Genomic DNA, 26307 nt, shown 5'->3' with positions numbered 1-26307 from the left:
GGCGCCGCCCTTCCACTCAAGTCACTTTTTTAAAATCCCCAACAGCGTGAAACATGAGTCCCGAAAACGCGGCGCCGAGGAGCTTGTATGTAATCGCCGGACAAATGGCTCCTTAGTTTCGAAATGGTTTGGGTACAAGGTGATCGCGTTGAAAATAAAGGCGTTTGTCTAGCATTAGAAGCTCATTTGAAACATTGCCGCGGCTCATTTAAGAAAATGACAGCTCCGTACCGAAGAGACGCCGCTTTAGTTTGAGGTAGTGCTAACAATAATAAAGAAAGATGATGATCATCATCACCTTATCTGTTACCACTGAAATGTATTTGTAATGTATTTTCATATTTACATCTGTTTCATTCTGTTTGGTGAAATGGTCCCACACACTACTATTTTCTGCACGCTTCCTCCTGTTGTCTGCCCTGGCTCTAACCTCGAGTGTGTTAGCCTGTAGCCTTTACTTTCTGCAAACCTTGTGAGCGCGCGAACCCAAACGCTGTGACCTCGCGCCGAATGTTTTTATTGGTTTATTAAGTACAAACGGGCGAGTTATGAAAGATTGAGTGAGAGGGATTTGTTCACTTCACACAAAAAGATATTGGAATGAAATGCTAACTGTAGTAGCGTTTTGTCCACTGTCTTTAATAGACTAATTTAGAGATCACTTTTTTTTTTTTTTAACCGACTGCCGAAAACTTTGATCGGTTAACGTTGATACGGTCAACCATCGGTCAAACGGTCATCGGTTAACATCCCTAAAACAGAAACAAGCGAAATCTAGGTGTCACCACCACAGCTCTGCCCACAACTGAAAACCCTCCTGAACCCACCCCAGATTTACCCGACCAGCCTACAACAGAACAACTTCACCAAGAGATTAAGCTTTTAAGAGAGGAAAGGGATGAAGCTAGGTGAGAGAGGGATGAGGCACAACAGAGGTGTAAAGCAAGCATTTTGAAAGAGAATGAAGAGAAGTGCAAATTAATGACCGGTGTTTCCTGGACAGTTTTTGTTGTAATTCATAAATTTCTTTCTCCGTTCATTCCATTCAATCGGCTCTACAAATTGACCTCAGAAGACCAGTTATTTGTCACACTGCTAAAGCTGCGCCAAAACCCAACAACACCTGTACTGGCTGAAATGTTTGGGCTAAATAGAACAACAGTTTTACGTGTGCTCACAAAGTGGGTAGATGTCATGTATGCCAAAATGGCATTCCTAATTCGCTGGCCTGATAGAGAGTGCATACGAGATTCAATACCATCAGAAATGCGATTCCAGTTTCCCCACCTGACAAGCATCATTGATTGTTTCGAAATAAGGATTGAGCGTCCAAAGAAACTGAAAGCTCGGTTAAGTAGAATGACTTTTCAATCTATCACTACACCACAATCTGAATTTCTTGCAAAAATGCATGTATGTTATACAACTTACAATTTTTTCTATGATTTTTGTGTTTCAGTGCCAGGACTTACTCAAATTATAAGAAGTGGACAACAGCTAAATATTTCATCTCCTGTCATCCATCTGGATGCATCACCTTCCTTTCAAAAGGCTGGGGGGGTCGGGCATCTGATGTCCATATTGTGAGGCAGTCTGGCTTTTATCTTCCAGCTACCACAAGCCAGGAGACCAGGTATGTACTAGTTTGTGCAGATGTAGCTGGGAACATTACTTGTGAAAATACCCCTGACCTTTTTTAATCAATGAATTGTTTGTATGTTTGAATTCTATTACAGATACTGGCTGACAGGGGTTTTACTCTTGTGGAAGATTTTGCTGTTCTCGGTGCCCATTTGGTCATGCCAGCTTTCACTCGTGGCCGGAAACAATTGCCTGGCAAAGAAGTTGAGGAGTCACATGTGAATTCGAACATCAGAATTCACATAGGTAAGAATTTTTATTTGAGATAATTCATTTGAATTACAAGAACAATTAAAAAATATAGCTGCAAGCAGCAACACGGGGCCATGCCCTGCAGGCCACAGCAAGCAGACCAAGCATGGCGCACATATAGCACAGCCAGCACATCATGTACAGCAGCACAGCAAGTACTGCAAGCACAGCAGCACAGTAACAATTTAATCACCTAGAGCAGTGCGGAGCCATAAGAGCAAAACATCTTAAATGTTATGAACATGTTAATGTACATAGAGCACAGCAAGTACTGTAAGCACAGCAGTGCAGCAAGCATTTAAGCACAAAGAGCAGTGCGGAGCCATAAGAGCAAAAGATTAGAACAACACAGGAATAGACATCACATAATATACAATTTGACAAAGTCACCCCAAGAGGGATTTGTACCCACGACCAGAATGGTTCGGGATTCATAGCACATGGTTTAGCAGCTTGCGCCACTCGGAGGATGCTGGTTTAGGAAGCTGCAGAGAGGTTTCAGTGTAAGAATGAGCACACGAAAGCAAGTTAACAAGATTAGCATGCTAAGCTAGCTTAATGCTAATGTAGCTAATTACTTATGATGTGGTACATGGTACAAATTATATATCCACGGATTCGTCATGATGCAAGGAGTCGATAGACACCAATTTTATAATTTTCACTTCAATTGTTTACAAGTTACAGCCTCTGAACCAATTTAGGATCATCCTCGTTAACTTTGTGACATCATAACTTTTGAACAGAGACAATTTTGAACCAATTTTGAAAGAGAAGTAGCAAAATAACTGTTTTACATTGGTTCCAATATGGCGGCCAGTCACATTGTTGGAAATTGACAAATGAGACATCGTTGGAATCGGCATAAGCCAAGGAATATAATGGCATAAAGAAATCAAATTTCAAGCAATTTTTGCAAAAGTTATAAGCGTTTTTGCAAAAAAAAACGTTATATCTCTGGAACACTAGGTGGCGCTGTGATAAAACAGGTACATTCAGGTCATGCTAATGATGATCCATACCAAATTTGGTGAAAAAATGTCAAATAGTTTAAAAGATATTGCAAATTACGACAAAATTAAAAATGGCGGACACATGGTACCGCCCACCATGGCAAAATCTATATCGACAGATTCGGCAGGATCCAAGGAATCGATTGACATCAAGTTTATAATTTTCTGACAATCCGTTCACGAGTTATTGGCCAAAATAGACATTTTCCGTATCTCATGACCAGTAGGTGGCACTGTTTCCAACTTTGGCATGGACCCTCAGATCAAGCTTCCGATGAAGCATACCAATTTTCATTTCAATGCATTAAAGTTTGGCCGAGATACAGCCTCTGAACCAATTTTGGGTCGACCTCATTAACTTTGTGACGTCATAACTTTTGAACAATGACGAATAAAAAAATTCGGGCACAGAACTTTTATGCAGCTCAGTCCAAAGATCATTTGAGCAAAATGTAGACCAATTTGGATCAATTTTGAATGAGTAGTAGTGATCAGACTGATTACTGTACTTTTCAAAATGGCTGCTACTGTAATGGGCGTGGTCTTAATGTATTATATTGGTTCAGATCAGTATGATGAGAGCAATCAGGTGTACTATGTCTCATTTTTGTGGATCAAATGGTTCAAAAGTTACAGCCATTTCAATGTTGAATTTTTGAACTGGTGGTGGCGCTATAGAGTGTGTCCAACAGACTCCAAATTTGGTCCAATTACTATTCATGGTCATATCTATAACTGTGCCAAATTTCATAATTTTCCTATGTACGGTTCATAGGGCTGCCATAGACTTACAGAGGAGGAAGAATAATAATAAGAAAACTAACGGATACAATAGGTGCCTTGCCTTACGGGCATGGCCCCTAACAACAACAACAACAACAACAACAAAAAAGAGATATTTCTTTTCTTTTTTTTTTAAGAAAGAGTGATTGGGGTCCTCAAGGGACGGTTCCACATCCTGGATGGTCCGATTCCGATACGCTTGGTGAAGAGCCTAATGGATGAAAGGCAAAACAAAGAAGAGGCAACAATTGACAAGATTGTTCATGTGTGTGCAGCTTTAGTCAACATGTCCAGCAGTGTGGTAAATTAACAATAACAATCCCAGATGACAATCCACATACCTGTTGAAGGCAATATTGCTCATTTACAGCTCATTTTCAATTAACTCTTGCACCTATATCATGAACTTTAGCATGAAATGTCTGGCTTTACAGGTCTAACTGTCCTATTGGGAAGTACCATCACTCTACTCCTCTGTTGGTCCCTGCTATGATGCCTGAAGTACCATCAATCTGCTCCTGCCCTGCTCTGCTGGTTCCTGTCATGAAGCCTTCACTGCCACCACTTCCTTTTCTGCTGCCCTTTCTCTTGCCTTTGACTGCACTCTTGTCATTTACTCCACTACTCCCTGCCTCAGTGCCTGCGATAGTGGCACTACTACAACTGCCAGGGTTGTGCTCCAATTCCTAATCAAGGGAAATTACTTACAGTATATAAAAAAGCAATGATAGAATTGAAATGATAGATTAATTGTACATCATAAAATATGTACAGTGAGATTGATGATAATGTAGATACTGAAAATTCAATTACATTTTTTTTATTGCCAATTTGATTGTTTGTTTTTGAATGGTGTTTAAATGAAAGTCCAATGTTAAAACATACTATGTGTATTTGTGGTTTTATAATCTGGCAAGTTCATGCAGATGATAGTACACCGTGCGGTGTACCTGAGTGTTTAGGGTCAGTCTTGGTAGAATGTGGCAGGTCCAGAAGTCGGTGATGGTTCCCACAGCAGAGCAGATGAAGTCTTCACTTCTGGGTACCCGAAAGATGACGCACAACTGTGGAGTCCATGTTATGAAATCACAGTAGGAACTCTGTCACAAACATCTCCATCTGCGCCTACAAAATAATGACACATACTGTACCCATCCATACTGTAAAGAACTTGCCCTTCCCCACATCTCTTCAGCCTTCAACATTGGAAAAATATTTTAGAGCATTTTGCAATCAAATCGCTGTTAATTTTTGTACTATATTGTATACCTCAGTAAAGTAGGGGTGATTATTTTTCAAAACGGTTGCGCTCTCCAGGTGTCCTCTGAGGTCGTTGAGCCAATGATCTAGACTGCTGCCCATGTCTTGACCCCAGTTGAAGGGACACTTGGCCTCAACAACTCCTGGCCCACAACAGTCACACATTACATAGCCGTCACAAGATGCCCCAATGAATGGTTTGTCCTGTGAGACACGGAACCCAGCCCTCTTCACCTGCAAGTTGACATGTGATGTTCCCACTTGGTCATGCAGATAAATCTGGTTTGAAGTTCCTAGTTTTGGTTGGCCAATCCCTAATGCTATCTTATGTTTCAAGGGCGTCACTCTCATGATTCCTACCCCAGAGGATATATGGAGTCTTAATGGCTCTGTTCTTAGGTTGACATATGGTATTAATGAGTGATGGAGCAGGAGTGGTGGGAGAGGTGTGAAGAACTCTGTGTGCAATTGATCCTGTGACCCTGCCAACTCTATGTCTGTGCCATAAGGCACTGCTCGCCTGGTTTACAGTTTCTCTATCAATGCTCAATATATCATCCTCTGATATGCCATCAAGATTGTGGAACAACAGCTTTGCTGATCTTGTAAATGTTCTGTGTGTTTTAAGGCCCACTGCACTGGTTCCGGTGGAGGACAACATCTCCAATAGGTGCATTTGCTGGGCTTCTGTAGCTGGAGGTACAGGTCCTTTCTGTTTGCTTCTCTTGGCAGGTGGTTTTGCCTTGGCTGAGTCGCTATAGAAATTAATGTCTTTAATTAAGCATGGCTCTACTTTTTTAGTGCACACCTTATTCCACTGACATGCAAGATCAGTGCATGCCACTTTGTTGAAACCAAGACGGACAGATGCCTCTAGCTTAAAAAGAACAGCCCCCACATGAGAACATGTCTCCCCAAGCCTAATAGGGAAAGCACAACAATGAATTGGTACAGGTCTTAAAACCAAAAAAAAAAAAAGTAAAATTCTACTTTGCTGGTAGCCTATCTGCTTTTATCTTACCCTGTCATACAGTCACAATGGGCTGCCACAACGGTTCCATTACTCCTCACAGCAACCCATGTGTGATGTGATGGGTCTGTGACTCTCCAGGATGGCTTCACATCAGTCTTAGTTGGTTTGTGGTGGTACATAACTTGCACCCATCCACTGATAAAAAAGTTGTGGGCATCCAATGAACGGTAGTTTTTCATTGTTGTATGAGTATAAATTCCTATCAATAGGTAAGGCAAATAACAAACAATCAGCTTTAACTCGATACTCTTCTCATGACAAACTTTACTAAATCTTTATTGGGAATGTAACTTTCATAAAGCGTCTGTCTCTTGATTATTAATATGTTAGAGGCTAAAGCTAAGCTAAATAAATTATGCATAAGGTTGCCAACTTCAGAAAAGGAAAATATGTGACATCCGTGGTTATTTATAGGAAACTAAGGGACACTCAAAATATGTGCACAGTATCACACAGTGTATGTCATTTCAGTGTCTGCAGGTAAGCTATAGCCTATGTTCTCAGACATAAACACATTTGTTTTGGTTAACCTATTTATATACAATTTAATTCTAAAAATACTTTTAATTTCATACACTTCTATTTACAACAAATCATCGTTTAAAATAATAGCATTTATCTGACAGAAAGCTTTTGGACGAATAGGCTAATTGGCCCAAGCTGCAGCTACGTGCACACATAGCTAATTAGCTATAGCTTTCTAATAGCTAACTTGTCCCATTATTTTAGTAACAGCGTGTCTTGATCGTAGGTGAAATGAAGCCGTTACCTGGTGATTCGATCAAATAGTTGTAGATATCAGGGTATTTCACGTTGGGCCATTCAGTCGGATAATTTTTCCAAAAAAGGGAAGGTAAGGAAAAGGGGCACTGACATAGACCAATACAATTTAACTTATACAGATAACAATATATCTACTCCTCTCAGGTTCACATAGGGTGGTGAAATAATCAATCGACATGGTTAAAATGATGAATGTTTTATTATGTTTACAATATCATGTCGCGTCCAGTGGCTAGTTCTCAAGAGTAGTTCGAGAACTAGTTGCGCTCTGTCTCAATTGATCCACTTTTATGTCCTGAAACAACCGTTTTTTGGGGTCGACAGCATATAAAAATTTATTTCTGGGTTATTTAGCTTGTTTGCTGTACACCTTGTCACATTGCAGGTTTTAGACATTGTTTTATTTTTTGTTATAAGTCATAAATGACAAGGAGGCAGCCTCTCGCAATGCAAAGTCAATGGAGACGGTTGGATTGTTTTCCCCCTGGGTGTGGGCGTGGCCTAAATACGCTCTGTCTCTATTTTTTTTTTTTTTTTACCTTTATTTAACCAGGAAAAAAAAAAAAAAAAAAAGTCCCATTGAGTTACAATAACTCTTCTCCCAGGGAGTCCTGGCCAAGATAGGCAGCCAAACAAAGTTGCAAAATAAAAAAAGAAACAGGACAAAACATGTCATACTACACAACAAATATCTATATATAGACTATACATATACAAACAAAACATTTTGTTTTACTTAAGTAAATACAAGCATATAATTTACAAAGGGTACCTAGTTTAAAAACAATTACACCGTTCAGTCAAAGTTGACTTTAAAAGGTTTCTAAAAATATGAATAGATGGAAGTGATTCTAAATTTAAGGTGTTTTGGAGTTCATTCCAGAGATTTGGTGCATATGATGAAAAAGCTTTTTTACCAAATTCTGTTTTTGTTGATGGAATAATTAATAATATTTTTTTTGACGACCTTGTTCTGTAAACACTGTTTTGGTAAGTAAGTAAATTTGAAATGTAAATGGGTAATTTCCCCATTAATGCTTTGGCAATAAAAATCAATAGATGGAATTTTCTTCTGAGAGAAAGGGAGGGCCATTTTACAGTTTCATACAGAGTGCAGTGGTGAGTTCTAGCTGTTGCATCGGTAATGAAACGTAAGGCAGAATGATATAATACATCTAGTTTTTTTAATACAACTGAGGTAGAGTGCATATAAATTAAATCACCATAATCCAAAACTGTTAAGAATGAACTCTGCACTAACCTTTTCCTTGCTGAATAAGGAAAACACCTCTTTAATCTAAAATAAAAACCTAACTTAGGTCTGAGTTTTTTTAAAAGGCTCTCAATATGAACCCCAAAAGACAATTTATCATCAATCCAAATACCTAGGTATTTGTAAGAAGTCACTCTCTCTATTGGAGTACCACTTTGTGTTAAAATAGTGAAATCCACAGGAGAATGTGAACGTGTAAAGACCATTAATTTCGTTTTTTTAGCATTTAATACCAACTTTAATCCTATCAGAGATTTTTGTACCTGACTAAAGGCAGACTGTAAATGATAAATTGCTTCCTTCAATGATGTAGCAGAGGTGTACAGAATAGTGTCATCTGCGTAAAAATGATCCTTTGTTTGATTCAGATCTACACCTAAATTATTTATATAAATAGAAAATAAAATAGGACCCAAAACTGATCCTTGGGGGACACCCATTTTTACTTCTAGCAATGATGAGGTACAGTTATCTAATGTCACACACTGTGTTCTACCACTCAGGTAATCAGAAAACCAGTTTAACACAGTGCTACTAAAACCTATGGTTTGCAATCTTTGCAGAAGAAGATTATGGTCAACAGTGTCAAAAGCTTTAGATAGGTCAATAAATATAGCAGCACAAGACTTTTTGCCATCTAAAGCATTAACAATATCATTTGTAACAGAGGTTACAGCCGTAATTGTACTGTGTCCTTTCCGGAACCCAGACTGAGTGGAACTTAAAATACAGTTATCAGCTAAAAAATGTTTTAGTTGCTCATTTATAAGAGACTCGAATAGTTTAGACAAAACAGATAATCTGGAAATTGGCCGATAATTATCTAAGGCCGACGGGTCTCCACTTTTTAATAGTGGGAGGACAAATGCAGATTTCCATGATTTGGGAATAGAACCACTGTATAAACTAAGATTAAAAATGGAAGAGATGGGTTTAGCAATCAAATTTGCAGCAGTTTTAAGAAAAAATGGCTCAATCTGGTCTGGCCCAGCAGACTTTTTACAGTCCAGGTCCAACAGAGCCTTTTGCACTTCAGAGACAGATATTGAAGTAAAGTTAAAATTATTCACATTTACATTTACATTAGACAAGTCTCTGATAGAAATGACACTATCTGTGGGGTTGGTTGGGAGTGTTGACTGAGTATCTATTCCTGCATTAATAAAATGCTTGTTGAATATATCTACTATATTTTGTTTACCCCTTACTTCACCCTGATTGGCTATCATAACTTCTGGGATAGTTGGAGGGGGTACGTCTCCCGAAGAAGATTTAATTACTTTCCAAAAATGTTTGGGGTCATTAAGGTTTTCATTTAATAAATTCAGATAATATTCACTTTTTGTACTTTTTATTAGTCTTGTGCATTTGTTTCTTAATACCCTATAATTTACCCAGCATTTATCATTATTATTTACTTTTGCTTTAATCCATGCTTTGTTCCGTTCTCTAATAGCTGTTGCAATAGAGTCATTGAACCAAGGATTGTCTCTACCCCTCACTCTGTATCTTCTAATAGGAGCATGTTTTTCAACTATGGCTAAAAAGGTCTTTTTAAAATAATTCCAGGCCAGCTCAACATCATCCATATCACAAACTATGTTTAAATCACTCTGATAGATTTCATGAAGAAAAGCTTGCTCATTAAAACATTTATAATTTCGTTTAAAAATGTACCGTGGCTTAGTTTTAGTCAATTTGCAGTTTCTAACACACACAACCATACAGTGATCACTGATATCATTACAGAACACTCCAGTAGCCGAATACTTATGTGGAGCATTAGACAGAATTACGTCAATTAATGTCGATTTGTCCATTCTTTTCTGATTTAGATGTGTAGGTGACTAGCTAACTAGTACTATTACCTCAGGAATAAAACACACGCAATCAAAGACCAGGGCGGGAATGATTCTGGAGAAGAAAAAAACGTTGTCATGAAAAAATAGGCTACATCAAGACTGAACATACACACCACATCAGACAGCAGCAAGATTCTGGATAAATTGAGAATAATGCGGGGGTTTTTTTCCGAATAGAGTTCACAATTAATTTCAGCGAGAAAACACAGAAATTACCCCAGGGATAAAACACGTAACGTTAATCAAAGTCCAGGCGGGAACGATTAGAGATTTAAAAAAAAAATAAGGTCATGAAAACATACATTTAATCAAATGGAAATATTATTACAAATCAAAATAACTGTTTCTATGTGAATATATGTTAAAACTGAATTTATTCCTGTGATTGAACAACTAACGTAAGTCTATTAATCCCACCAATTCGTAACTTAATTTACTTTTACTTCAGCCTTTGGTCATTAATTCCCCAATGCTCAGCCATGGATAGACTATTGTGCAAAACAGCAAAGAGCAGCTAACGTAATTCAAAATTAGAACATTTGACTGTAATTTAATTGCACACAATTAAATAACATGCAGTTGTTAAAGTAGTAAAGGTTAAATTAGGTTTAAAAAAAACTGAATTTCCATTCCCTGTTGTACCAACAAGCTGAGGTGGCTAACGTTATATTCGGCCCCTTATAACCTTAACCGTTTAAATTAAATTACAACTAATAATACATAAATAAACAACTTAAACTCATTGACCATCGATTAACTAATTTACCAAGTTCAATTTCCCCCCACAAATGTTAAGAGAAAACACAGAAATTACTCAGGAATACAACATGCAACCGAAGGCAGCAATCACTCAGGCGGGAATGACACAACTAGAAACCGTCCGTCAGGACCAGAACAAACAGCTATTTCAGCACTCTCATTGGTTTGTTGGTTAATCATGTGCTGAAAAGCTGATGAGGGCTTAATCCTATACTCTTCGGTCATTACTGACCGGACAATTTTCTGTTTAGAATTTTTTTAAATCACAGCTTCATCGGAATTATAAGAAACTTGGTGACATTTATGGCATTTGGATTTTGAACACAAAAATAATTGAGGGCATGATTCGAGCAGGCAAAGTGGTCGTAAAAAATAGTCACATTTGTGCTCTTGGGCAAAAATGACTGACCATAAGAAATGAATGTAAAATCGACCGAAACACAAACGTTTTTCTTTCTAACAATTTTTTCTTTTTTTATTACTAATCTTTTTTTCTTTATAACTATTCTATCTATCTAATTTCTTTCTTTCTAACCAATATTTATTTCTACTAATCTATCTTTCTCTCTTACTAACTAATCTTTCTTTTTCATTCTTTCTTTCTAATTAATGTTTCTTTTTTACTTTTGAACTAATCTTTAATTTTCTTTCTTTCTAGCTAATATTTCTTTCTTTTTCTTTCTTTCGAACTAATCTTTTTCTTTCTTTCGAACTAATCTTACTTTTTTCTTACTAATCTTTATTTCTTACTAATCTTTCTTTCTAACTATTTTCAGCTAATCTTTATTTCTTACTAATCTTTCTTTCATATATATATGTCTGGAGTAGTGTACACTAGTGAATATATATATATATATATATATATATATCAGGAGTAGTGTACATTAGTGAATATATATATAATCAGGAGTGTACATCAGTGAATATATATCAGATGGAGTGTATACTAGCAAATATATATCAGGAGTAGTGTACACTAGTGAATATATATCATCAGGAGTGTACACTAGTGAATATATATAATCAGGAGTGTACACTAGCAAATATATATAATCAGGAGTTTACACTAGCGAATATATATAATCAGGAGTGTACACTAGCGAATATATATCATCAGGAGTGTACACTAGAGAATATATATCATCAGGAGTGTACACTAGTGAATATATATCATCAGGAGTGTACACTAGAGAATATATATGTAGCAACAATGACTCTCTAATACACTTCATTCGTTGTGTGACCAGATGAGAGCGTTGACTCTTTCTCCATTACAACACACACACACACACAAAGAGACATGTAACGTGACACCCACACATTCCGTTGAGACTGAAGCACACACACATACCAAGACACCACATGGCCTCAGACAAAGGAAAGGACTTTCACCATAAAGTCACCCTTAAAATGTACCAAATATAGCCATTTGTGTGTTAAGATGTGTTTATAAACCATAGGAAAGCATATAAATGTCCCGGTGTAACCTTAATCAAACTTTAAATGTCTATACTAATGCATAATAATCAAACTTTGTATTCTCATAATCTAACTGATGTGTTTGATGTCTCTGTAATTCTCTAAACCTAACGGAGTCGAATTCTGATAGCAGAATGCAGTAATGTACATTGTTTTACACATGTTATATTTCTGGAGCCGAAAAGTTAAGCCACACACTGTTGCATTTCAAGCCAGAAGGACGTTCCCAGCAAACAAAGGAGAACTCTCCCGCGTGTGAATCTCGGCACATGATTGGTCCTTCCCGAAAAACGGGGCGGAGAAAGTATTCCCCTCAAAAGCTGGAACAAAGCTCCTCCTTGCCCTCTTGCTCTGCGCTTCCTGCCTTCATCACTGCTCATCATGTGACGTCTCCGATCTAAACTCCCTCACGGAGTTCCCTCCTTTTATTTGCTTTATCTCAGTCTTTTGTTTAATTTCCAAATTCCACTTTGTTCGTTTCCACCTAAGAGTCGAACGCACGAAGCCTGAATTCCTTCAGTAACATATCACTTCCACAAGAGGCCTTCTTCAAAACTCCCGCGAACAGCTTGCTCTGGCAACAAGCACGCGTGCCACAGCACGAGCGCGCGCACTCTGCTCCGAGAACACGCGCAGGCTGGACACAGCTCGTGCACACAAACGAACCTTTTGCAAGTATCAAACTCTAACGAGTTTTAATGTTTTAAGGTGTTTCGATTGATGGCTCTCTCAAAGGTCTGTGATTTTAGCTGTTCTATGGTCACACGTGACCATTCTCTCTTTCTCTATCTCTCTACAATCTCAGCGCGTGCTACGGCGCGCGCCCCTCCCCAACTCTCTATAACTCTCCTTCTCTCATCATCTGTTACCCGTTTTGTCTTGTCTGTTTAATGTAAGTAACTGTACATAGACGTATAAAACCTATAATCACTATGTGTATTCCGTTATATTCTGTAGTTTGCATTTATTAAAACAATATATTCAACTGTTTCTGTGAAAGTGCTTGTAAAAATACGAGTCAATGAGGTTTACGAACTAAGAGCTACCGCGCTATTAACTACATTAAGTAGTTTAATTTTATAAACCCCGGAAAATTAATGTTCACGACCAGAAGGTTAATATTTCTTGGAGTTTATAATAAGGGATAACTTTGTTGAGAGATTGATGGGTTGATCTTTGATGGTTTTGCAGGACAAACACCTCTTTGATCATTACATGGATTTCCCTTAAAGGTTATCTCATACTCGAAGTTAAATTAGATTATTGATATATGAATGAGGAATTATAAGACGTTGTGATCGATTATTCATATATTCATATAATCTATACATTTTCAATTTCGATAATTTAATGTAACTGTAATATGCAAATATTAATCATATTCATGATTAGTTATTAAAATTCCCTATAGATCATTTGAGTTAATTCATACGGACCAAAAGTCCGAGGCATAAACGCTACATATATCATCAGGAGTGTACACTAGTGAATATATATCATCAGGAGTGTACACTAGTGAATATATATCATCAGGAGTGTACACTAGTGAATATATATCATCAGGAGTGTACACTAGTGAATATATATCATCAGGAGTGTACATTAGTGAATATATATCAGATGAAGTGGGCACTAGTGAATATGTGCAGTGTACACTAGTGAATATATATCATCAGGAGTGTACACTAGTGAATATGTGCGCCTTCTCTGGTAAGCGGTTGAGAACTGCTGCGCACTGAAGAAGACTGTGGCTGTGCACATCTTTTAAGCGGGACTCCTGCTGCACGTACCCTGCGTGTGTGCACGTGCTTATTGCGCGTTTATAAATATCTTTAACGGATAAGGAATTTTATATTATTTGTAATATTATATTCTTTGATTTTATGATATGATTAGTATCTCCTGCGCTGTGTGCGCGTTTTGATAAATAATAATCATTATTTTTACTATATGTACACTAGTGAATATATATAATCAGGAGTGTTTCTTTCTAACTATTTTCAGCTAATCTTTATTTCTTACTAATCTTTCTTTCTAACTAATCTCGATCTATCCATCCAACCATCCATGGTCAAGTTAAAACACTACACACTTGTTAAAACATGGTAAATCATGCTCGCAATGTGGTAAACCATACTAGAAACATGGTAAATCATGTTAAACCTTGCTAGGACAGTTTACAACTTTTTAAAACTTTCTGGCTAGGCTTTTCAAGCCAACTTAAAGTTTGTCTCAAACTTTTTTTTCTAGTTAATATTTCTCATTGTTGTCAGTAAATAAAATATAATTATTTAATTAATGCTTTATTTAATTGTTTGAATGTTCTCTATATACACATCTAGAGTGTATCCATGCATAGCTATGACATGCATTACATTTTGTTTGTTTTATTGAATTATTTAATTTTCAGTAAAAAGTAATATAATTAAATATTGGTCAGCATTTATCGTTTTTATTATTGTATGTTTTGGGGTGGGATAACAATGCAATTCATTCTGGGGTAATATTAATTTTTAATATTAATGATAAAATCAACAGTTTTCTCCAAAGGTGAACATGTCCTTTGTGTTTGTGCAGACACTACAAACGCTGAGGAAACCAATTCTAGGTAGGGCTGTCGAGTTACTGATGTTCAGTGTTGCCAGATTGGGACGGTGATTTCCAGCCCAAAAGCTCACCAAAACCCGCCCACTCCAAGAAAAAACCGCCCAAAATTTGACTACCAAAATAATGTGATATAATTTTATGGCCATGTCATTCAAGGTTGATAAGCACAATTTGTATCTCCTTAAAACAAAATAACGATGGTAAATTAAAAATAATAAATAAATAAATTTCCAAGGAAAACGCATCAAACCAGGGCAATAATTTAGGAGAATTAGCAAATATGACTTTAAATGTCCAGGTGGACACTGTCAAAACGGCAATCAAGAAATGAACAATGACTTTAGCCCTCGGAAGAACACATTGCAGAACATAACGCAGAATTTAGCAGTCAAAACTGATTGATCGTTGATTCAAACCTTTTTCAGCAGCTTTCAAGAGTGCATGCAGTCTGGACTAGGGATGCACCGAAATGAAAATTCTGGGCCGAAACCGATACCGAAAATTTTGGATGCACTTGGCCGAAAACCGAAACCGATACCGAAAATGGCTTCTTTTAAAAACTTTAATATATATTTATTTATATTGCTTAATTTTTAATGGATCTGAAATGAAAAATCACAAACCAATAGAATAATCATCAAACTTTTATTACCGCTAACAGTTACATTACAAAACCTAAAATATGTTATATATTATATATATTTTATATTACATGCCCTTCATGAGGCGCGCACGGTCTCTTGCTCTCTCTCCCTCTCTGCCGTGCACGCGCTACACGGTTTGGAGCACAGTCTCTGTCTCGCGGGCGCGCTCGCTCTAGATTCCGGAAATTTTAACTAATTTGCGGGCATCAGTGAGCCGCTATCAATATGCGGGAGACTCCCGGAACTTCCGGGAGACTTGGGATGTCTGTATTTCTATACTGAAATAATATCGGCATATAATTATTGATTTTTTATGACACAATTTTTTGGTGCCCTCTCAGCTCATGCGCGTGGTGGGAGCGGCGGCGCTGGTTGTCCTCATCTGAAACTTTAAAATACTTCCATACCGCTGACATGCTCAATCTTTGCAGACGTGTGCAAACAGCTCGACTGTGAGTGAAACCTGCTTGAGCACGGTGGGGTGGGTGACGAGTGATAACAGCTCGACGGTGAGTGAAACCCAAGCGCTTGCGCGCGGATGGGAGGGGCGCGGTTGACATTCATTTTCAGTTGACATTTTCGGCTGGCTTTTTTATTTCGGCCCGAAACCGATAATGCCATTTTCGGCCGAAATTTCGGTGCACCCCTAGTCTGGACGGTGTAAAAATTGCAGATGTCTGGTTAGGCTAGTGTGCACATGACATGACCATGGAAATGACTCGGAGTCGTCCCATATTCAGTTTCAATTCAAGTAATTCAACTGTGCTCTCCTCTCAGTTATTCACCATCAAGTCATCAACCCCCACATGTGTACGTTTATAGACTTGCTCACTATCTAAATTTTTACTGTAGATGCAACTTACTGCATGTCATTTTGGCATTCGCGATCACTTGAATATACAGCTACAAGTTATCGCGCTAAATCGCGTCTTCCTGCTGATCGCTTGTTGATTGGCTAAAAGTGCGTGCTCGTCGGTGACGTCCACACCAACGCCAGCTGACTCTGCGCTGCATGTGTGTGTGTGTGTGTTGTAATGTCATGATGACCGATTTTATGCACTACATGCACATGTAACTGGTGTGAATTAACCTTTGACTTGTTTTTTTACATTGTATTATTTTCTGTAATTTACTGTTTATAAGTTTTGTATTTTGGTGTTTAGAATGGATTAATGAACCTCACAAAATTTTGTTCAGATTATTGTTCATGAGTAAGAGAACATAACGATAAAATAGCAGAACTTTTCTTTGGGTGTTTGTTTGGGGAGGGAGCGTCATCGGTGGAACACATCTGGGGTTTCTCCTCGTGCGATCCGTAATAGCCTCAGTCTACCTGTGCGCGAGGCTCATGAGCACACGTAAAATTGCTTCTCTCCGTGAATATTACTGGTATGATGATGTTTATTGTCTAAAGGCATAATTATCGCTCAATAAGTGTGATTTGAGTGCATATCATCATGCGAGTGTGTTAGTTGTGATAAAGTGTGTAGCAATACGAATTTATGACATTCATCATGGTGCTAACTGATTAGTGTTTTATGCTTAGTGTGTACACGGGAGAGAGAGAAGCTAAAGCCCCATTGATCCACTGATGATCTCTTTGTTTACAGGTATGTTGTTTAATTAGTTCTGTTTTGTGAAAGAAAAGAGATCTGGTTGACTGTTAATAAATATGTACTGTATGAAGAGTGTTATAGGGGAAACGAATCAGATTCACAGATTCGTGCGTGACATACGTGGTGCGGCCTGCACATGGTATGCTGTTAAATGTGCATTGAGCTTTTCTTTTGGATTTATTTGTACAAATTGTTTTATAATTTATTATTTGTTTTATCATACCATGTTATATTATATAAATATCTGAATTAATGCATATTTTTGTGCATTTTTGTGCATCTAGTATAAAATTAATGTACTATACGCTATTGTAGTGTATTAATAAGAATATTAATGTGATGTATCACAAGGAAGATTATGAATGTATAGTAATCAGAATGTTTTATTTGTTTATTTTTGTTTACGTTTGTAATAGCCTGAGTCTACCTGTGCGCGAGGCTCATGAGCACACGTAATATTGCTTCTCTCCGTGAATATTACTGTGTGTACACGGGAGAGAGAGAAGCTAAAGCCCCATTGATCCACTGATGATCTCTTTGTTTACAGATTAAAAAGCAAAACATTGGATCTCATTGTTGATTGGTCGTGTGGTCATTTGTGCTGGAGAGTCCGTTCCAGACATGCTACACACACTTTAGTTTTAACCAATTATACTTTAAAATGTAGATGTTTGAAAACCGCCGAACTGACCCCAAACCAGCCCAAATTTTGTCCACCCGCCCAAACCCTTTTTTACCCACACACTGCTGATGTTATGAGGTATATATATATATATATATATATATCAATCATGGTTTGCATACATAATATGACATTTTTTACACAGGAAAAAATAACCTACATGGTTGAATATCTTAATATATATATTCTTAAATAATTCATTATAATACATTTAAAAAATGAATTTTTTGTTATTTACAGGCCTAGGCCTGAGGGATGAAACGAGAGTTAAAGGGATAGTTCACTTTAAAATGAAAATTCTGTCATCATATACTCACCCTCAAGTTGTTTCAAACCTGTATGAATTTCTTTCTTCTGCTGAACACAAAGGAAGATATTTTGAAAAATGTCAGTAACAAAACAGTTACCAGGTCCCATTGACTTCCATAGTATTTTTTTTTCCTACTATGGAAGTCAATGGGACCTGGTAACTGTTTTGTTACTGATGTGGCAAGGTGGTGAATCGGGTAAATTACAGTTACACTTACGAGGAAAAGTATAACTAAATGAAGAGCAGACTACGCCACTCCGTTTCACTAAACGGAGAAATTTATACAAGACACGCTGGTTCGTGACCACAGACGACAAGAGACGTGGATTAGAATACAAAAATACCTTTTTTTTATTTTAGCATCAATTATTTAATATATAAAAACTTTGAGGTAGACAAAAGTTTTGCACGGTTAAGTGTGCACCAGGCCAGAAATAAAGAAAAACAAAAGTAAAGAACACAAAAACACTTTTGGGCTGAGGCTGGCGTGCAGGGAGCTTGCTGGACAGTGAGTGTCCTAAGGTCACACCACTCATCAAATTCCACTCCACACGACACTCACACTCACTAGGTGAAAGACACACAGGTGCCAACAGCAAAACACTCTGTGAAGAAACCACCACCAAAAGGGGACAGACAGCCAGCTCCCCTGCACGGGGCGGGCCTTCAGCTCCTGAAAGAAACAAAAAAATATATATAATACACTTTCACAGTTGGCTGCAAACTTATGAAATTATAATAAACCAAATTCAACAAAGAAATCAACACTCTGCAAATTACTGAGCACAGTAGTTAACCTGGCTGGTGGTGACCTAGCAGGTTTACAATGTGGCCACATTACAGCAGCCAAAGGCTATGAACAAAAATGAAATGAACCACACACAAACAAAAATATAATTTAAACATTAAATCACAGAAATCGAATCCAGGATTACAAAACAGAAAAGAAAGAAGATGTTGCTCACTTCACAGTCTGTGAGGAACACACAGGTAGGGTTGCCACCTTCAGTGTGGCAAAATAAGGGACACCCATTCCCCCCCCCCCCCCCCCCCCCTCCCCCCCCCCAATGCTCAACTTTGACAAAGTCATTTTTATTGTTATAATTGTGATTTCATAATATGTAGATATGAATCCAACTAAAAGCTATTGAAAATATGTATTTTAGTCAAATAGCAAATGGTGTAGCTCTGCAGCCATCTACTAAAGTGATAATTTCTTTACTTTTAAAACAGCATTTTCCAAAAGATGGGCAAAAATCTTACACTAAACCATGTCAAATTATCTATATCCATGAACGTTAGAAATGTGGGTCTTTTATAAAGTGAATTTAACTTCTTTTTTTTTTACTGTTTTTGTTTAAAAAATATTTATTTATATAGCCTAAAGTAAAAAAAATATAATAAATCCTCCTAAAACTATAAATCCTAAAAAAAACTATTATGTTTCAAAATGACATTTTGTTGAAACAACACAAGTGTGACTTTTTCCCCCCACACTAACATAAAAAACAGATATTATTCAAATTTATTTAATTTTTTTTTGTAGATGTAGAAAGTGTTGTCAACCGTGCAAAGTCTCACATCATTTGGACAAATATAATGTTTTATTTATTTCAGCAAACGTCATTTGGGGTCAGAGACCCGAACAGCGCACGAGGGGTTAAAAAACGTGCAGGTTTACAGCGCATGTTCACGAGACTCAGTCGCTATAGAAACAAAGACGCTAAAATGCAATCACGCAATGAGCTTCTCTACTAAGAAATTGATTTCTTTATATTTGCTATTAGTATTATCCATACTGCAAAATCCTTATGTTTTTATTCAACTATATGTGGGCCTAATGTAAAATACGGGACAAATCGCGTCCCTTATTGATTTGATACGGGACGCATCATCTTACTTGTAAATACGGGATGATTCCGTATTTTAAGTGACGGGTGGCAACCCTACACACAGGGCACAGGGCTCAAGGATAACCAAACGGCTGGTGGTAATATACATTAAGTGGGACTAAATTATACCATCACATGTAGTACGCCATACATGGGCGAAAGGCTCGGAAGCTAGCCACACACTAGTACCACCAGCATCTACAATGCAGATGCAAAGTAAGCTAACGGAAACAAATAATGAATCACGATGATCACAGTGATATTAAATGGCAGCAGAAAACAACAGTGCCGTCTTAGCGACGTTATCAATGGAGCATTTTGCCTCCAGTCCACAATGATGAACCGCTCACAAGTGGTTTAACGCAGTCTCGTTCACAATAGGCAACCCGCAAGTGTACAGAGATGTTACATCTGTTCAAACACATTAGCCGCACTATGATGGAAACAGGGGTTTACCAGAGATCACATCAAAACAAACGTTAGCCTGTCAGAATAAACATACCTCGGATAGGGACAGCCTGTACCCAAAAACAACGTCGCATTGATTCGAACAGTAACCTGGCTCCCACGGAACTGCACACGCACCCACAACAACGTCTGTGATGATGACGTATCCCCGGGTGACCTGAACTCCGCCTTAAGTAAGCCAGGGGTGGCTGCCGATAGGTTGTCATCCCCGTCACTCAACACAAATCACAGGGCGGAATCTAACCCGCCTTGCCACACTGACATTTTTCAAAATATCTTCCTTTGTGTTCAGCAGAAGAAAGAAATTCATACAGGTTTAAAACAACTTGAGGGTGAGTATATGATGACAGAATTTTCATTTTAAAGTGATCTATCCCTTTAAATTCAACTAGAAAAAGAGGAAAATAAAGCAGTAAGCCACTTTTGCATGTGGATGAAAATGTTTGGATATAAAATAAAGAAATTAACAACATATTCAAGAGATGACAATTTTCGGATTTCGTAATAAAAATAAATAATATCGTTAAGGATAAAATAGTGGGTCACATAAGTAGGGTTAAATATTTATAAGAACTTAAATCAACCCTAAATGTATTCACAAAATAAATGGGCAGCAGTTTCTTCAAAAAGACCACAAAATGAGCAAGTTTAATCAATATTAAGATATTTACAGATAGATGAAATAAACGTGTCGTTCAAATCTTTTAAATTGTTGCGTGTGTGATAACGCGTCGTAGGTCAAGTCAAGTCATCTTCATTTATATAGCGCTTTTAACAATGTAGATTGTTTCAAAGCTGCTTTACAGAGATAAACGTATAATTTAAGGTAACAGATTGTTTGGTCACATGATAACGTCAACATGGAAGATGTCCGGTGCGCATTCATACTCAACGAGATCTGGCTATAAAGTACCTACTCTTTTAGCGCTAAGTAAGTACTTATTAAAATTAAGTACCTACTCATTGAGTATGTGGTTTCGAACGCAGCCCATGACACTAGGCTTGTTGGACTTCATGCAGCTCTGCGCAGACCAATCGGCGGCTGACTTGAAACAGTGCATACCGGTTAGAAATTTTGTCCGACTTGATACAGCGCAGACGCCACGTGACTGTGACGTATGCCATCAAAGTACCGCGAGAGTGATTCGAGGGTAGCCGGACAACTCAGCCAGCGCAGCTTCTCAAGAGCGGCTGCACAAGCTCTGATGACGACACAGCTGTTCCACGATTGGCCGGATTCACCGCATGACAACGATCACGTGTGTTTCGTATTTATTTGAACACCTTTAGTTCCTCTAAAGCTCACAAATCTGTTTTTTATAACAACTAAACACTCTTTTCATGTAATTGCGATGTTATATTGTGTCATGTTTATCAAATTGATTGATTAAAACTGATTAAAAACCGTAGACTCCACTTCATTGATAGTAGCTTTTGTTGAACTTTATTCTTGTTCAAACAGATGCTGTATGAAGCAGTACATAAAGTATTGAATGAAAATGTCTCTGAAACATGTGTGTATTAGACTATTTGGCAAATATTGCATTTATTTCACTTCAGCTGTGGTAAAGTTTGCAGACACCATATGAACGGTCACTACGGGAACAGAAAGTGTCCGACTTCATGTCTCCGTTTGCATCTCCTCCCCGCCGGCACGCGGCTACTCTCGCCGATCGGTTACATCCAGCCGCAGCCGATGTCCAAGACACCTAATGACATGAAACGTGACCAAGACAAGACCAAATCGTGACAATTGAGTGGCTGGTGAAATTCGAACATTTAATAGCCTTTTGGCTGGTGGTCGAAAAAGTACATTTCAAACCCTGAAAGAGACATTAAAAAAACATGTAAAAATGAAAACAGAATAAAATATATAAAATAAAAATAGACAGAAATATGGGTAGACTACAATTCCACAAAGAAATTAATTTAATGGCACAGCAGAAGCCTGCTGTATAAGTTAAAAATACACAGACACATGGAACAATAACACACATGATCCTTTATTGTTAAAGAGAACATCACAAAAGCAAACGTTAAGAACAAACTTTACAGTGAAGTAGGAGACATCTTGTGTTCAGCACTTACACTTCTATAATGAACAACATTTACTTATTCAAAGATTCAGAAGTCTTCAATGAGGAAGAACGAGCAGATGTTATTTTAAACCGGAAACAGGACTAAATTATTTCAGCAGAGACAAATTTTATGTCTTAAGCGAATAACATGCAGGTGTGTCAGGAGAGCATCATTACAGAACACAGATCAAATAGATTACAAGATGAGAGTAAATACATTAAAATATTACAATGGAAGTTTTATCAACACTTCTTTTTTTTTTTTTTTTTTTTTTTACTTAAAAGTTACTATATGTTAAATTAAAAGATTTTTTTTTTTTAACAGACTATTTTTGGCCATTTTTAGGCCTTTATTGACAGGACATCTGAAGACATGAAAGGGGAGAGAGAGGGGGGAATGACATGCAGCCTAGGGCCAAAGGTCGGGGTCAAACCCAGGCCAAGTGCATGAAAGAGTACACCTCTACATGTGAGCGCACGCTCCAGCAGCTGAGCGATCCCTTGTCAACACAAAATATCTAAACTAACCTGCAGCTGACGGCAGAGTGAAGGAACCACGGTCATCGATTAGAGAGTTGAGATTGTTCTTGATATTTAAAAAATAACTCTTTAAACCTTTGATCGGTTCATACTTTGAGTAAACAGTATCCATTAAAGTCTTCTTAATGTCATGATAAACACACGGGTAAGGTCTAGGAGAGTCAGCATTCCTACGACACCATTCAATTTCATTATTTTGCACATAGCATACCATTTTGCTGTAAGGATAGCCGAATTCAGTTGATAACTTAAACATTTCTGAATTGATCTTGTAGGTCTTGTATTTCTCCAGCAAATGATCCAGGTACCGTAAATACTCATTGACTGCAGCTTTGATTTCATTAACACAGTCTGATGCAGGTTTACCAGCCTGAATATCTAGTCGAGCGCCATGGATCAACATCTGGACGTGGAAGGCGGCTCCGTTGACCCAGATCTTGAACCCACGGCTGCTCATCTGTCCGTCCAGCAGCAGGGAGTTTCTGAGGATGGTGAGATGGTTGCTCAGCTGATGTTCCAGTCTCTTTATTTCCACCCGTAATCTTTGGTTATCGTCCATGTACATGCAATGGCGTTTCAGATACTCTGACATTGTGTCTCGGACACTCGAAGCTTTCTCCTCCCCAAACACACGTCGTAACAGGCTGTATGTGTCAACACTTGTCTGAGTGCCGCCCTTGATGGCGATCTCTATGAGCAAGGAAATCACCAAAGCTCCAAGTCCAACAGCATTCGGGACTGAAGTCAGTGCACCAAAGGTAGATCCAAGACTGCGGACATAACCCGGCACCGTGTTGAGCATCTCCTTATTGAAAGCCAGCAGCACAGCGTTGGAGTCAGAACCAGAATATTTCAGCAGAGAATCATCTATGCCTACATCTGGTAAGAGGCATGGTTGATTTGACATGTCTTCATAAATCTGAAGAGCAGCCCTCTCATAGTTCTCTTGTGATAATGTGTCGCCCATGATTATTCCTCCCGATCTGTGATCGCTCACACAAAGTTCAGATGTCCCCCGACCAGCAGACTGAACACTATAATCAGAATACTGAGATAAAACCCAGCCAGCTCCTTCACATTTAACCAGGATGACAACTCCAGCAGCCAATCAGACCTCTGGAAAATGGTTATGCGTAGGTCTTATATAAGCACAATGTTTTTGTGTTGTTCATTCATTCACTGGACTTATTCTGAGGCTGCATGTGTAAAGGAAAAGACAAGTTGATTTTCCGCCTAATTGATCGCATCTATTCTGTCGCAAAAAAATAAATTCGTTTTGGGTCATATGAGGGTAAAGATGTGATTTTCTTTTCCTGGTGCGAATAAAGCCTAAGTTGCCCGACGCCTATGAATCCCAAAGCCCATCCAAAAAAGCTCTCTGGCTCAGACAATATGTCTATCAGTGAGCATTATGTAAGCACCAGTTGGCTTGAAAAGGGTCTATAGCGGGCCGTCTAAGCAGTAGAAAAGCCCTTACGTAATGTTTCCAGGAAGCCTGTGATGACTCAGCCAATAGTGGAGCTGTCTGTGCAAACTGCGATCAAATGCCACAAAGAACACTGCTCCCGTCTGAGCCTGTTTGATGAATCAGGCCAGACTCGCGCTCCCGCCTGCATTCATGGGGATTGCAGATGGAGTTGGCGGATGATGCTGAGACGGCCTCTGCCCTTTCTCAGCATTCTCCGCCCGTGAGGAGGATCCGATGCTCAAACTATCCGAGGAGCTGTATATTTTGAGCATCGACGCGAGAGCATGCGAGGACTCACCACCCCATTCTCCTGCATTTGAGGAGCTGCTGGAGGTTGTGACCAGGGCAGTGGCTAAGTTAAACATATATATAGGATGATTTACCATGATATACCACATTCTAGAATCATTTACCAGGATTCTAGCATGATTTACCTTATTTACTATGAGTGACCATGTTTCTAGCTTTATTAACCATGATTTACCAGGTTGCTAGCAATTATGGAGTGATATATCTGACAAAATATGATTGTGTTATAATAGTAAATGTTATATAAGGGATTTTTTAGTGTCTAAATATATGAAAGTTAAAGCACATGTGAAAAGACTATTAATAAGTAGAATGTCCAGCAGAGGGCAGTAGAAGAACACTTATTGGCTCACTTTCATTTTGAACTACTTGGTTTCACCAGTATTCTACACACACACACACACACACACATTCTTGCGCAGACCCTCTCATGGGGCCCACCAGTTTTTTTTATGCGTTGTGGGATCCACCCTTTCCAGTGGTCCTACACTGCTGTAAAAAACAACATTAGATCTAAAAAAAAATCTCAATCATTAATATCACTTCAATTTGTCAAATTTCTAAAGTTTTGTCGAAAAAGGTATTTGGCCCCTTGTGGGGACCGTTTCTAGGATTGCCGACTTGTGGGGTCCGCCCACATACACACATACATACCAAGTTTTTATATGTTAATGGGGCCCAAGGTCACTATCTGCAGCTGCTGACCAGCCTTTATTATTGCTCCCAGTTTCCTTATTTTGGACTAAAATAGTTATTTTTGTAATGAGTAATTATGTATATATGTGAAACTTTCCATCTGCCTTTACAGATGACAAGACATACGGTTTCAAAGACAAAACTGAAATGACCAATTTTATTGTAATGACACAGTTTATGCCACACAGTTGTCAGTCAATAAACTTTTTATGAAATTATTCAAACAAAGTATTAATTTAATGCCTAGAGGTCTGTACAATCTGCACTCAATGTTTGAACAACATCAGCCTGAACTTTTATGTAAACCCAACAGTTTCTCTTATATAGGCATTGAAATTATATGTTTCATTGGACTGCATCCATAATGTCATGTTAACACAAGTTGTTCTTTCCAGTGAAGCCTCAAATTTTTAAATCATGATACAGAGATATTTAAAGAAATTAAAAATCCTTTGAAATATTTAACATATGCCCCACACACTTTCAGTGTTCAGGCCCTAAAATAAAATAAAAAAATGTATTAAAATAAATAAGAATATATTAATATCCATCCAACATCCACAGATCCAACATCCATCCATATATCCAACATCTGTTCAACATCCATCCATCCATATATCCAACATCTATTCAAGATCCATCCATCCATATATCCAACATCTATTCAAGATCCATCCATCCATCCATATATCCAACATCTGTTCAACATCCATCATCTATTCAAGATCCATCCATCCATATATCCAACATCTGGTCAACATCCATCCATCCAGCCATCATCTACCCTACATCCATCCAACATCCATCCATCCAACATCTACCCTACATCCATCCTACATCCTAAATCCATCCAACATCC

General features: G+C 38.0%; 2 long non-coding RNA genes across 3 annotated transcripts; both read left to right on the top strand.

Moving 5' to 3' along the window:
• Positions 1-760: 760 nt before the first annotated feature.
• On the top strand, positions 761-4493 carry LOC307004773. 2 transcript variants are annotated; one of them, XR_013799135.1, is made up of 5 exons: positions 761-1349; positions 1460-1633; positions 1737-1887; positions 3827-3990; positions 4124-4493. It is a non-coding gene; the product is annotated as an uncharacterized lncRNA (long non-coding RNA). The 2 variants fall into 2 exon arrangements; XR_013799136.1 differs by having other exon boundaries at positions 761-1633.
• Positions 4494-16464: 11971 nt separating this feature from the next.
• On the top strand, positions 16465-16999 carry LOC307003919. The gene is made up of 2 exons (XR_013798883.1): positions 16465-16778; positions 16936-16999. It is a non-coding gene; the product is annotated as an uncharacterized lncRNA (long non-coding RNA).
• The last annotated feature ends 9308 nt before the right edge of the window (positions 17000-26307 follow it).

This window comes from Phoxinus phoxinus (genome assembly GCF_949152265.1).
Source record: "Phoxinus phoxinus genome assembly, chromosome: 9".
Classification (NCBI taxonomy): domain Eukaryota; kingdom Metazoa; phylum Chordata; class Actinopteri; order Cypriniformes; family Leuciscidae; genus Phoxinus; species Phoxinus phoxinus.
Note: the sequence above shows the minus strand (reverse complement) of the source record. Positions and strands in the feature narration are given on the sequence as shown.